This window comes from Alligator mississippiensis, chromosome 2, assembly GCF_030867095.1.
Source record: "Alligator mississippiensis isolate rAllMis1 chromosome 2, rAllMis1, whole genome shotgun sequence".
Taxonomy (NCBI): domain Eukaryota; kingdom Metazoa; phylum Chordata; order Crocodylia; family Alligatoridae; genus Alligator; species Alligator mississippiensis.
In genome coordinates this window covers 195,056,543-195,070,472 of record NC_081825.1, presented here as the reverse complement: position 1 = coordinate 195,070,472, position 13,930 = coordinate 195,056,543, and the positions used below count along the sequence as shown (strand labels likewise).

At 42.1% G+C, this 13,930-nt stretch overlaps 1 protein-coding gene across 4 annotated transcripts in view; it reads left to right on the top strand.

Moving 5' to 3' along the window:
- INSC (INSC spindle orientation adaptor protein) overlaps positions 1–13,930 on the top strand; it is a 289,967-nt gene that overhangs the window by 87,731 nt on the left and 188,306 nt on the right. The window lies entirely within an intron of this gene.

The following is a 13,930-nucleotide window of genomic DNA, read 5'->3' as shown; positions in this document are numbered from 1 at the left end:
GGATGCTGGCAAACCTGCAGAAGAGGTTTATGATTCTACATCCAGAGGTACCAGGCTGAATTTGTGTTGATGTTAATCTACCCTTGGGTGCAGCATAATTCTTTTTTTGCAATGGTTTGAGTTCCTTCCAAGAGATCAGCCAGCCCTATAAAATAAGTGATTAAATTCTGTAAATTCCTATAGGATGTGTAAAAACAACACCTCTGTGCTGGAGCAACCTTAGCAAAATGTCATTGTGCAGCACTCAGAAGAAACAGAACAATCTTCTGTCTAATGAAAGGATCTTTGTTTAGGCATTTATGTTGCAATGCTTGGGATTTACCTGCAGTGAATCCAGTCCCCACATGGGGGGACTGCAAAGATTGCTTAAGTTTTATTTTACTGTTCAGCTGTCATTTGGCAGCCAAGGCAGCCTTTAGTTTTCATTTATTTCTAATATAATACAGCTGTATGAGTAAATGATTGATATAATTAACTTCTCTATTCTCACTGGGCTAGAACCTTGAAATTTGCTACCGTAATTTGCTATGACTGCTGAGTACAGGAACAGAATTGCAGAGGTAGACAGTAGCTGTTTCATTACAAGTCACCCACCTGTTAGCAAACCTACTGTACTATGTTTTACTAAAAACATCTTTGAGATGCTACCCTAGAATCTGTGGTGTTCATTCATTAAGGACTATTGACCACTGAGAAGAAAAAATAATATAATTTGATTCTTCCATACATCATTGAAATAGAAAGCATAGTAGAGTTGTACCTTATAGATAGGGACCTACTTCATTCATGATGAGAAAAGCCCTTTTTGCAGATTTGTCCTAGTATGAAGCATCCATTTTGGAGTGGCTCTGCCCCTTGGTGCTGATTGGTAGAGAGGCCCTGACCCTCAGCATCAACTGGCAGAGAGGCTCCAGGGAGCAGAGTGGGAAGGACGGTTGAGGGGGTAGCCACCTTCTTGACTTCTGGCTGCCCTTTGTCTGGCCCCGCCCCTTACTGCTGATTGGCAGAGCAGCCTGGGTTGGGGGGGTGTAGGGAGGAGGAACAGCTCCAGGAGGGTAAGACTTAATAAAAACTTCCTTTTTAAAATTTTTTTGTGCAGATTTCATGGGCAACCCTGGATTTCGCGGTTTCCATGAAATCTGCAAAACCATGAAACCATGATTTAGGTAGGTCCTTACATATAGACTAACCAGTGTGTGTGTGTGTGTATTTTATAGGATAGGCATGTAAATTTAATTTACACTGTTTATATAATCTATTGTCTCATGAGACCAACAGATGCCTAGATATGCACACATGCATGCACCCACACACACGCACACTTTTGTTAGTCTCATGCATGCAGTTACGCATACATGCACTGGCTTTGGCTAGATTATAAGGTGCAAATCTGCCCTGCCTTCTACTTGACTTCAGATTAATGGGTGTCTGTACATATGCTCTAGGGTGTGGGAGGGGGATTTTACTTAGTGCGGCTCTTGGATAGTTGCTTTAATTAAAATGTCGCAGCATCATATGTATTCACATTTTAAAATGTCAGTGGAGGTGCTTTAACTAAAGCTCATTTGAGTTTTAGTTAAAGCACCCCCACCTCCATTTTGAAATGTGGGACACTGAATACAGGTGATGGTGAAGCATGCTGGCACATTCTAATTGGAATGCATCGGAGCATGTGTATAGGCACCCAGTATGGCTAATTACATCTCATCGTTCAAATGCCAGCAGGAAAACAAAGTATCAACACAATTGCTTTAGAGAGAATATTGGCCTAGTGTAGGTTAAAACCTTTGGAGAATCAAATTGCAGTCACTGGTTTTAAGAGATGCTGGCTTTACTAACCACATCCACCAAAGGATGGATTGCTGTCATCTACGGTAGTGCAAGCACTTGGTTTATGTCTTTTAAACTGACTACCTATTCAGGTTTTAGCTTGCATTCTCCATGGCTCACAGAAATCATTTGGCTTGGGTTTAAATGTGCTTCAAGTCTGAGCTAGCTTGTTCAGCTAGGGGTGCATGACTGTTTCTTTTACTTAATGTGGAGTTTATTCACACTGTGGTGAAGACACAGGGGAAAAACCATTCAAGCACTGAGTATCCTCCAGTACCTTTCCCTTAACTAGCTTAAAAAATAGGCAAGTTCTCCTTCAATTGGTACAGACTAAGATTCCTTCCCAGTCAACTATCTCAGCATAAAGAACCATAAGAAATGCCCCCAGTACTCATGAGTGAATGCAAGAACAGTGAGGGTGCACAAGTGTGGTATGGCTTTGCTGTGGAAAGGCTCAGACTAACACAGGCACTGAAACTTGAGTGCCAGTCACCCAGCTTAACTGTGCAATGAAGTGTGCAATGGCTGCCAACAGTTGATCCTTGGACCTAAAGACAAACATTTAAAGTTGAAGTGCATCTTTAAGAGTTGTGCTTTACACTCCTGTTTGTCTGAGAATCAGGTTAACGAGCAGGAAGCGTGAGACTGCTATACATCACACAGAAATTATACACTTAAAAAATCTGGTTCAGTTTAGGGTTTTTTTTTAATCTTGTAGTACCCTACCAGACATTTTAAAGTGCATTTTGTTTTCAGAATGTTAAATTAAATATCTTTCCCAAATAATAACATCCTTTTCCATAGGCAAAGCACAGGATATAAAGTGGGCCTCATTTTGCATTCCTTGTGCACCCACGACTACCAGTAAGGTCAATAATTATTTTGGCTGCACACAGAATTCAGGACTGGGGCCTCAAATTGTGCTCCTGTGCTGTTTAAATTGTTGTTTACACTGTTCTCTCTCCCTTATGATTTTGTGGGAAATCACAGTTTGGCTCAGAAGGCCCCTGGAGGGTTGAGTCAGTATGTTAGTGGTTTTCTAGCATACTGTCAGATCTGCCTTCTCTAATTGACATCTGGACTGCTATATTCAGTGTTTGAAATGTACAGTATCTCTACAGAAACAAACAAAAACAAAAAAGCCAAAAAGAAAACCATTGTTATAAAAACGTATTTCCCATCTTATTGGGATCAGATCTTATCAAAAGTGACAGATGTATCTTTTATTGGAAAAATATTTGGAGGGGGATGTAAATTCCTTGTTTCTTTCTTTCCTTAGGATAGATTTAATTGGTTTTCAAAAGCTGTCAGTAGACTTACCATGAAACATTATTCTTCTAAGCAAACACAGAAAAATAGTGTGGCTCATATAATTGCCATTTTCAGATTGATAATAATGGTCAGTTCATTACAGCCTTTTCAGTATATATTCCTTAGAAGTGATTACAGTCTATTCTGTAATGAAGTTACTTGCATAGCTTTTGAAAACTTCTATGACTGATGAAAAATACTTTTTTCACACCTTTCTTTTGGAACTTTTACTACGTTTAAATTCTCATAATTCTGAAGGATTTTTTTCTAGTAGGGAGCTACTTTTCTTTCCCCTGGATAATTACAGAAAATCAGACTTTTGTATATACTTAAGTTGAAGCTCATGCGGCAACCACCATTCTTTATCATATTTATTTTGTACAATCCCTTCTGGATGATAAATTCAAACCATGATATAAGTACAGGCATCCCGCATCATACGCGGGGGTTACATTCTAAAGGCAGAGTGTAAAGGCGAAAATCGCGTATAGTGAAATTGCATATTACCGTGCCAGCGGTGACTGCCTCTGCCTCCAAAACCTCCTGCCACCGCCACGGAGCCATGCTTAGAGCTGTGCGGCTGGTAGCAGCGGTGCAGTGCAGGGTGGTGGTGGGGATAGCTGCGTGCTGCCCGGCCACCACCATGCCTGGTGGCTGGCCACACAGCTCCGGGCACGGCTCCATGGTAGCAGTGGGAGGTTTTGGAGGCTGTGGGAGGTTTTGGAGGCAGAGGCAGTCACCGCAGAGGCAGCATGGTGGTGGCCGGGCCTCCAGGTAAGCGTCAGCGCCACGTGCAGACTCAAGGCCCCCCCCCCCCCCCCCCGCGCATATAGTTGAATTTGCGCAAGTTAAATGCGCATATGATGCGGGATGCCTGTACTTTCACTCGGCACGTTTGCTCAAACTGACCAGCATAAACTACCGCAAAAAGAATGCTGTGTGTTATTTTTTTGTTGTCTGTTTATTGACTGCCATGATTATAGCAAAAACAAAATGGTGTAGCAAATACAGAATATTTCAGTATAAAATGACCTAAGGAAAAAGTTTGTACATTAAAAAAACTCCATATGATGCATTTGTATTTCTCACCTGCTAAAGGCACACCTCCACACTTGTTTGTGGACATTTTTCTTCATAACAGTCAATCTGCTTGTTTTAAAATGCAAAATAACTAATTTTAGAGTAGGCATCTGCTCCTAAAGTGAGATCCTCCTTCCTGCTTTGGCCCTTTTTATATGTCACTGTACCAAGGCCCCTGCTCCTTTACTGAGAGGGGGAGGGAGCCCAGGGCCCATTGACCAGCCCCTGGAACAGACTTAATGGAAAAAGGGAATCTTAAATAAGATGGCTGCCCACCCCAGGTGTAAGCATGATTGGTAGGCCTGTAGCAATAGAAGGGCGGGTGACCGAGGGAGAGGTTCGAAAGCCCAGGACTTGGCCCAGAAGAGGCAGTCTGGCCATAGGAGCCACAGGAGGCAAAGCTCCAGTGGACTGCCTGGAGGAAAGGACTTTGCCCCACAGGAGGGTGGAAGAGACCCTGTGCTATGAGCAGCATGAGATAAGTACTTTGAATCTTTTGCATTTGTGTTACTAAGGGGTGAGATTAACTCCAGCAAGAGAATTTACAATTGGTAAGTCTTATGTTTGGGAGCAGATTCTCATACTTTTGATTTATATTTAAACGGGAGAACTGTGGTGGTGGTAAGAAACAGAGGCCACTGGAGTGCAGCAGAGGCACCTGGTTTAGAGCACTTCTAGGGGCTGGAGCCCTGGGGGTTGCTTGCAGGCAATAGCCCAAATATGTTTCAAAAGGGAGGACTGTGATGCATCAGAGGACTGGGTATCTGGCATCAAAGACTGGGGGAGCATAAACCTCTTGCCTGCAAAGGGAGCGTACATAGGGGCTGGGTGGCCCAAAGCCCATAAAGGGCTCAGCTTGAGCCTGAGAAGCTAGGGTCCTGGTGTGGTGGACACAGCCAGACTGAAAGTGAGCTGAGGCCAGAAGGGCCTGTGTTCAGACAAAGACCTACCCCAAAACCTGCATCTGCCTCCTGGGGCAGCCTCCTTACAAACCTATAACATCAAGTCATGGCAGGAAAGATAACTGTGAGTGGGAAGGACCCAGAGAGCCTGGAAGTACAGGTGAGGAGGTTGAAGTCCAGTGGCAAGTCAGGTGGGGAACTTTGTTGTGTCAGCACCAAACTTTTTACATTACAGCCACACACAATGTTCAGAGTGGAATGAAGGAGGTCTTAGGCAGTGATTCTCAACTGCAGGGCTGTGGCACCTGGGATGCCTTAAGAACCTTTTAAGGATGTGGTGGGATGCCACACAATAATAGCACTGTTAGGTGTACAAGTACTTACACACGATTTATAAGATAAACCTGAGATTTCAACTAGGAATCGAAAGTGCTAGAAATATTGGGACCTGTTGCAGTCTTTCTGAGTTCTCTGCAACAGAACAATTGCTCTATTTTTCAGCAGTCAAAAAATGAATGAAAGCTAAGAGCTGGCATTTTCTGGTGCGTGTCTCAAATCCAAAAAGGTTGAAAATCATTGTCTAAAAATACTGTATCTAGTTGATGGAAGGTTCCTTGGCATAGGTATTGTTGGTTCAGAGGACTTTCTCATAAATCTTGGACAAAGCCACATACTGAGGATAGGACTATAGCACTCAGTGGTATCTTGATTCTGGACATCACTGTGGTCCATATGGCTGCCCAAGAAGATTGCTGTAATTTAGGTCCTTGTGGCTGTCTAAATTACTACTCTATTACCAGGAACAGCCCAGGACTGGAAGGACGAATAAGTGGTTTATAGGTATCTTATTCTATTCTTTTCCTCAGGCTAAGTTCTGCCCAGCAGCATTTAAAGCAGGAGTGGCCAGAAAGTTGCATGGACACCTTCTGTATGTGACATGCAGCAGACTGGGGAGGGATACACAGCATAGATCAGATGGGGCAGGTAATAGAAAGCAGAGAAGCAGATCAAGCAGGGAAAGGGAATTGGAGTGTCACTTGGGGAAGTTGCAGGGCTAATTTGAGCCAAGCCTGCCAAAAATGTTGGCCCTCACTGTCTTAGTCTCATCCCTGGAATATGGTGTATGTTGAAAAGACATTCATTATCCAGGGGAAAGAAAAGTTTTAAAAATGAAAGGTGACCTTGGAGAGTGTTTGCGCATTGATAAAGGATGAGATTTATCACATAAATAAGTTTTAATTAAACATAAATAAGTTAAAGGTCAGGAGTTTGTGAGCATTCAGACCAGAAAAATCGTGTTTTATCAAGAATTCTCAAGATCAGGGAGTTTTTCCTTATTTAAAATCTGGTTTAAATCTTGAGCCATTGCACAATGTCGTAGTGTACCTTTTTAATTATATGATACCTTCAACCTGAAGCTCTCAAACCACTAAATGAATATGAACACATTAAATTTCATATGATCCCTGAGACCTAGATAAGTATTTTTTCTTTGAAGTACAGAGAGATTAAGGATACATTTTTTGATTTTGGGTGCCTTTTAACTTAACCCCATTAAGTTCAGTGTTGTACCTCTAAAAATTGGAGTACTTCGCTTAGGATGAACTTTATGAACTTGGGGGACTTAATCTAAACTGAGTTGCTCAGAGAGAGGAAGCCTGTGGCAGAGCCAGGAATAGAACACAGGTTTCCTGCCTCCCAGTTCTGTGTCTTAACCAAAAGACAATCCTTCCTCCCTTTGTTAGACTTTCTTCCTTTTTTTGTTAGATGAAAAAACTGAGCTCTAAGAAGGAACAATGTGGATGAGATCACTCCATGCATATTTATAGCCTTGTACTGCTCTCTAAAATGTACTCTGTATCTGAAGTATTCAGATAATTTATCAAAGGAGCTGCTTAAAGTCTTTTGTCATATAAATTAAAATCTACTTGACCTCTGCCATTAAGAAAATCATGTTTTTCTGGTTGGCTCTTAGGGCTATTCTATCTAGACTTGAGTAGAATACTACATTGCTCTATCTTTTGACTTTCTTGCCTGTTAATATATTTTCATAGCTGCCTTACAGTGTGCACACTGTGGTGTTACCTTGTAATTTTGTATATTGGGTAACAGTGAATGGACCTACATATACTAAATCATAAAGAGCTATATAAATGACTGGTAAAGGGAGCTATATAAGCTATAAGGGACAGTAACAGATCCAGGTAGCGTATGATGTGGCTTACCCAAAGTATAAACTTGATGGAAAAACAGAAGGAACTTTCAGTGAAGAATCATTTTACTGAAATATTTATTATCATAGGAACAATTTTACAGGATAAAGAGGTTTGTGTTTAACACATGGACAACTAAGCCTTCTTAAAGTAGTGTAATAATCTGGTCAGGCTGAGTGGGGGGTTTTAAATTTTTTTTTAAAAACACCTCAACTCAAGTCTTTGAAACTGTCCTCAGAGCTTTGCATGTGTAACCTAGATTTGTGAGGCAAATGGAGTAGTTTAATCTACATGTATAACTACAGCTATTCAACATATGAAAACTGCATTCACAAAGGAATGTTCTTTGATGGTAGCATTGAAACGTTGGTGCATCCCATCTGTATTTTTATTGGGTAATATGTCTGTATGCATGAGCAGATTGGGGGGTGGGGGTGGGGGACAGGGGTGCAGCCGCACCTCGCTTTGGTTACTGCTTCACCCAAAGTTTAAAGCCAACTGCCTGGCAGTGGCAGCAGCATTTCTGTTAGGCAGCAGTGAGGGAGTCACTTGACTTCATGGCTCATATATAATCTACCTCTCTCCTTTTTAATGGTATTGATGTTCCACTAATCAAGCTTTTTGCAATTCTGCTATAAGTTGCTCCTGGTAATATAGCTCCTATTTCACATCCTTGCAGCCTGTTTTTTAACTCTAGCTAAAAACATTAAATCAGGTATGGAAGCATTAACTTAGGTGAACACTAATCCAGGTGTGCAAATAACTTTCAGTGAAGTATTGGGTGCACTGTCAAGATGCTCAAGAATCTAGATTTTGTTTTGTGAATGTGAAAGAGCTGTACATTTAATTCTAATGACTACAGAACTAAACAAACAACATTTTAAATTAATTTTGCCTATTTTTTTCTGTAAGTACAAAATGTGTGCTATATCAGATCAATGAGCAATCCAGTAAAGTTATATTTGTTTTGTTAAACTGAAAAATATTGCCTAGACCCCTTTTTTTGCACATGAGTTCAGCTTCTAGTTTCTTTTTACCTGGATAAACATATGTATGGTGTTGCATGTGATGATGGATTCACCTATGCCCATATGAAGTATGCCATGTAAGGCAGCCTTGGATGGATCAAAAGAAGAGTTTAGTCCTTCTCGGTGTTCTTTGGGATGATCCAGTGTGTGTGTGTGTATAATTGTAATTATAATTTACAATTGGGAATTGCATAACCGGGGGGGGATCTCTGTCTAATAGGTGACTCTCTACATATAGATAATGGCACACATGAGGCCTCACAAAATAAACTAGAATAGTGAAAGAAATTGTGGGTGACTTTAGAGTGGAGAGTTAAGACCTGGACATGGAAACTTGGAGGTGAGATTTTGTTGTTTACGGTTAACAAAACCAAACATAATATTGAGAGATTTAGCAGAAAGAGAGAGAACCCCATTTTCCTGGAGAGTGGAAAAGTGATTTTTTTTTTTGAGTGGTTAATGACAAGTATAAGTACATCATATATGTAAGGCAGCTGCAATTGCTAGGAAAATGTAGTTGTTCAGAGCAAAACAATTTAAGGATGAACTTCTTGAAATAATTTAACAGTCTTCAGATGCATGTGTGAGCATGCTCATGGACACACACGTACATGCACGACAACATTAGGGCTGTCTTGAGCACCATGCTTTTTAAAACCACAGCAAATCAAAAGCTGTCATTTTGTCTCTTAGGGAAAGTTTATATACTTGGAATACATAAGATGACTTTCAGCATTTGTGTATAGAAGATAGAAACAATAACTGGAGCATGTGGAGGGGCTTGGAAAAAAAAGGAATCTGTTTTCAATGAATGACATGTAATTGGTTGAATGAATTCATTGTCAGAAGACGTCTGTCAACAGTTGGAAAACTATTTGAAATAAAACTCTGAGAAATTCAATTTTTTCCATTTCACAGATGACTCCAATATTTCAACATTTTACTTTTGTCTCAAATTGGGGCAATAACTACTGTTTAAAAAAACCCTTTTTGTGAAACAAAATATTTAAAAATTATCATCATATACGGTATGTCATATCAATTTGGAAATGGCAAAACCTGTCATTTTGAAGTTACCAATTTGAAATATTTTATTGAGTCAGTTAAATATTAAATTGCATTTCATTATCCTCCTATACTGTCTCATGGGAACTGTAGTTCAGGCTATTCACTGTTTTTGGTTGTTAACCTATTAAAATGTATTGGGAGGATTAAAAGGGGCATATTGTGTTGGAGGGCTTAAAGGGGTGCCATCAACCAGTTTGATCTGTAGACTGATGTAGAGTTGCTCATCCCCATAGCTATGCTAAACAGATCTTAGGAGTGCACTGTAACAGGGAACCCCTGCCCCTGTTATTAGGAGGCATGGGGGTGGGCAGTGCAGGAATCCTGAGGGCTAAGTGGCAGCAGGTAGTAGCTACCCAGGTGAATTGAGCCAGGGACTAGAAAAGGGCAGACAGTGAATGAGGGAATTAACAGGACTTGGGCCCTGGGTGCAGGAGACAGGGTTACATGACCTATAGAGGGCTGGGCTTGGGGCATATAAGCCCAGTCCCTGGCTGCTGCAGGACACAGAGCTCCTATTAGAGCTGACTGGAGCTAAGCCAGCCCAGGAGAGGTATCTGGGGACCCAGAGGGATTTACAATCATGTTAGGACCAGGTAGGTTGGGGTTTTTATTTTTTGTTTGAATTGAACCGGAGGACTGAGTTGTAGCTGCATGGAAAGAGGAGGCCATGAGTAGGGATACCTGGGAGGCGCTCCCCGCTATTGGGGCAGGAGCTGGACCAAAAGGGTACCTCTATATGTGCTCTGACACGTTCTGATCAGAACGTGTTGGAGTAGACTTGATTAATTGGATCACTGCAGTGGTCTAATTAGAACTCTCCAGCCTGCTGCAGCATCCCATGTATTCAGTGTCCCATGTTTCAAAATGGCAGTAGGGGTGCTTTAACTGAAGCTTGTTGAACGAGCTTTAGTTAAAGCGCCCCTGCCAGCATTTTGAAATGGAGGACACTGAAAACACAAGACACAGTGGCGTTTTAATTAGAGTGACTCCCGGGAGCCATTGTAATTAAAACGCTCCCTCTCCCCTGTCCCTCCACCCTGGAGCATGTGTATAGCACATGTACCCAAGCTGAGAGTGCTGGGGCTGGCAGAGTGAAGCTGATGCTGTCCCTGGGGCTCCAGTTAAGTTGGGGCCAATGCCTGGGTGCTGGGGTCTCAGACAGTGGACCAAGGCTAAGGGTATGGCCAGAGAAAAAGGAGGCTAAGGCCAGGACAGCTGAAGCCCTGACAGGTACTTGGAGGTCTGAAGGGGTGTTCCCTTAAAGGGGAAATGTCCTGAGGGAAGCACAGACCCCAAGTGTGTCTTGGATGTGGCAGCAAAGACAGAACCACCTGGCAAAGGAACCAGTGGGGCTACTCCTGTCCCCAGAGACTGCCTCCTCAGTAAACCAAAGGATAACATTAAAGGTGTGGCAGATGAGAGACTGGAGGTGAAGTGGTACCAGAGAGAGCTGGCAGGTAGGTCAGGCACCAGGGGCCAGAGTGGTGGGCCCACGAGACCTGTTACATATGTATATCCCTTTTTTGCCACGTCCAGTATTTTAATTTATCCTTAAAATTGATGCTTAGAGCATTCCCTGAAATAATGCAGCTCATTAGATGTAGTACCCAAAAGCTATTGTATTACAGGCAGACAAATGTATAAATGCTCTCAAATTGAGTGTAGGGCCTTGCAAACTCAGCTAATAACTTCCTGATACTGTTGTTATGGCGTCGGTCATGTATTTTATGTCTAAATATAGTGAGGTCATCTAATGCTTTAACTGATAAGAAGCTCTTTGGGTAAAGAAAATGTATTAACTAGGGAATTAATCAATTATCTGAGAAAGCTTAAGCAACATGTTACCAACCTCAAAAAAAAAAGAACCTCTGTAAGGATTGATAGAAAGAAGAGTTATTACATTCTTTGACAGCCATTAAAGTTTAAATGCTTTCTCTTTAAACATCATTTCAGTTTAAAAATACATTTGAAGCTGAAAGTCTTTTTACATAGAAGATTGGAATGCACTGGACACATTAGAAACAGAATTTCAGGTCCTATGAAGCCTTTTTCTTAACTGAAAGGATATCTTGGAAATGGGCTGAATGCAAGAATTAAACCTGGTTTTTAAAGATATTTTAAGAGTTTTCTGTAGCAGGGATAAAAGCAACATAAAGTTGAAGAAGAATTGCAATTTTGTTGCTTATGCATCAACAGAATCCTATTAGTAAGGCTCCTGTTAGTAAGCCAGAGATGCTACCAAGACTATTGCATGGAAATATTGAACCAAAGACTGGTAACAACAGCTGATATTTGGATCTAGCCAAGCCCCTGGGAGAGGTTTGTTTTCCACACACAGTGGGACTAATGAAAGAAGGAATGATTGTCTTTTGAACAATGATACTTATTCCTTCATCCTTATGCTTATTTTTATCCACTGTGGGTGTGTCTACACATACATTTGATCCATGATTTGATTTAATAGATTTTGCAGACATTAGGGCTGGAAGGGACCTAGCGAGATCCTCAGATCCTGCCCAAAGGGCAGGAGTCAGCTGGGGTCAGATGACCCCAGCAAAATAAGCACACAGGCATTTCTTGAAGGTATCCAGAGTAGGTGCTTGCACCACTTCTGTGGGGGACTATATTCCAGACTTTAGAGACTTGGATGGTAAAGAAGTTTTTCCTTACGTTCTGTCTAAAACAGTCTTCCAGCAGTTTGTGACCGTTGGACCTTGTCTTCCCTTGGAGTGCCCTGGTGAACAGATTCTCCCAGTTCCTGATTCATACCTCTTATATGCCACCAAGTCCCCCCTGAACCATCTTTTCTCCAGGCTGAAGAGACCCATGCCTCTCAACCTCTCCTCTTAAGGCCTGCATTCTTGGCATCTAATCATGCATGTGACGCTCCTCTGGACTCTCTCAAGCTTCTCCATGTCCTTTCTAAAGTGTGGGGCCCAGAATTGGATGCAGTACTCTAGCTGCGGCCTCACCAAGGTTGAGTAAAGTGGGAGCATGACTCTTGGTGAGTCAGTAGATGCAAGCCAGAGTTTTATTTGCTTTGCTGGCTGCAGTGTCACATTGGTGGCTCATGATCATCTGTGATTGATTGTTACCCCCACGTCTCTTTCAGTTGTGCTGCTAGTGAGTGTAGCACTGCTGAGCCTATAATGATGTGGGGTCTTTCTCCCAAGGTGGAGCACATTGTATTTCTCTGCATTGAATGTCATCAGGTTTTGATCCGCCCACCTTGTGAGCCTGTCCAGTTTGGCCTGAATTGCGAGCCTATGCTCTAGTGTGACCACTCTTTCCCATAATTTGGTGTCATCTGCGAATTTAGCCAGTCCACTTCTGACACCTGAATCCAGATCACTTATGAGTAGATTAAAGAGTACTGGTCCAACTACTGAACCCTGGAGGACACCAATGGTCACCATGCACCATGTTGACTTTGTTCCATCGACTATCACTCTCTGGGTCTGACCATGGAGCCAGTTCCCCAGCCATTGGACCGTAAAGTTGTCGAGGTTGCAGTTCCCCAGTTTTACCATGAGGACATCATGGGAGACCAAGTCAAAGGCTTTTTGAAATCCAGATAGATGACATCAACCTATTCTCCCTTGTCCAGTTGATATGTCTCCTAGTCATAGAAGGAAATGAGGTTGGTCAGACAAGATCTACCTGCAATTAAGTCATGTTGGCTATCTATCAGAATGTTACCTTCCATTAACCTGTTGTTGATAGATTCTTTGATAATTTTTTCCAAGATCTTTCCAGAGATTGAGGTCAAACTGATTGGCCTGTAGTTTCCTGGATCTTCCTTCCTTTCTTGAAGATTGGCACCACATTAGCCCTCTTCCAATCTTCTGGAACCTCTCCTGAATGCCACGAGTTCTCAAATATCCTTGCCATTGGTCGTGCTATGATGTCAGCCAACTCTTTTAGCACTCTTGGGTGCATTCCATCTGAGCCAGCTGACTTGTGGATGTCCAGCCTCTCCAGGTGTTCCCTCAAAAGTTCTTCACTAATTATAGGTGTATGATCACCCATACCCTGGTAATCCTGCATCCTGTCAGGCAGGGTGATCCCCTTGAGTTGGTGGAAAAGCAATGCAAGGAAATCATTGAGGAGATTAGCTTTTTCCTGGGTATCAGTTTTCAGCTGCCCCATTTGGTTCAGCAGGGGTCCAATGTTACCCTTGTTTTTTTTCTGACTTCCCTCATATCTGAAGAAGGATGTTTTATTGTCTTTGATTTCTGTAGCCAGTTTCAGTTTGGTTTCAGCCTTGGCTTTTCTGGTCTGCTCCCTACAGGTGCGGGCCAGTGCTGGATAATCCTCCTTAGTGGTATTTTGTGACTTGTACCCCTTATGAGCTTCTCTTTTCAGATTTTGGAGGTCCATGAGTTCCATATTGAGCCAAGGGGGTCTTTTAACCCTTTTGCTACCTTTCCTATGGGCTGGAATGGACTTCGCTTGTGCTTTTAGGATTGCATCCTTAAGGAGTGACCACTCATCATGA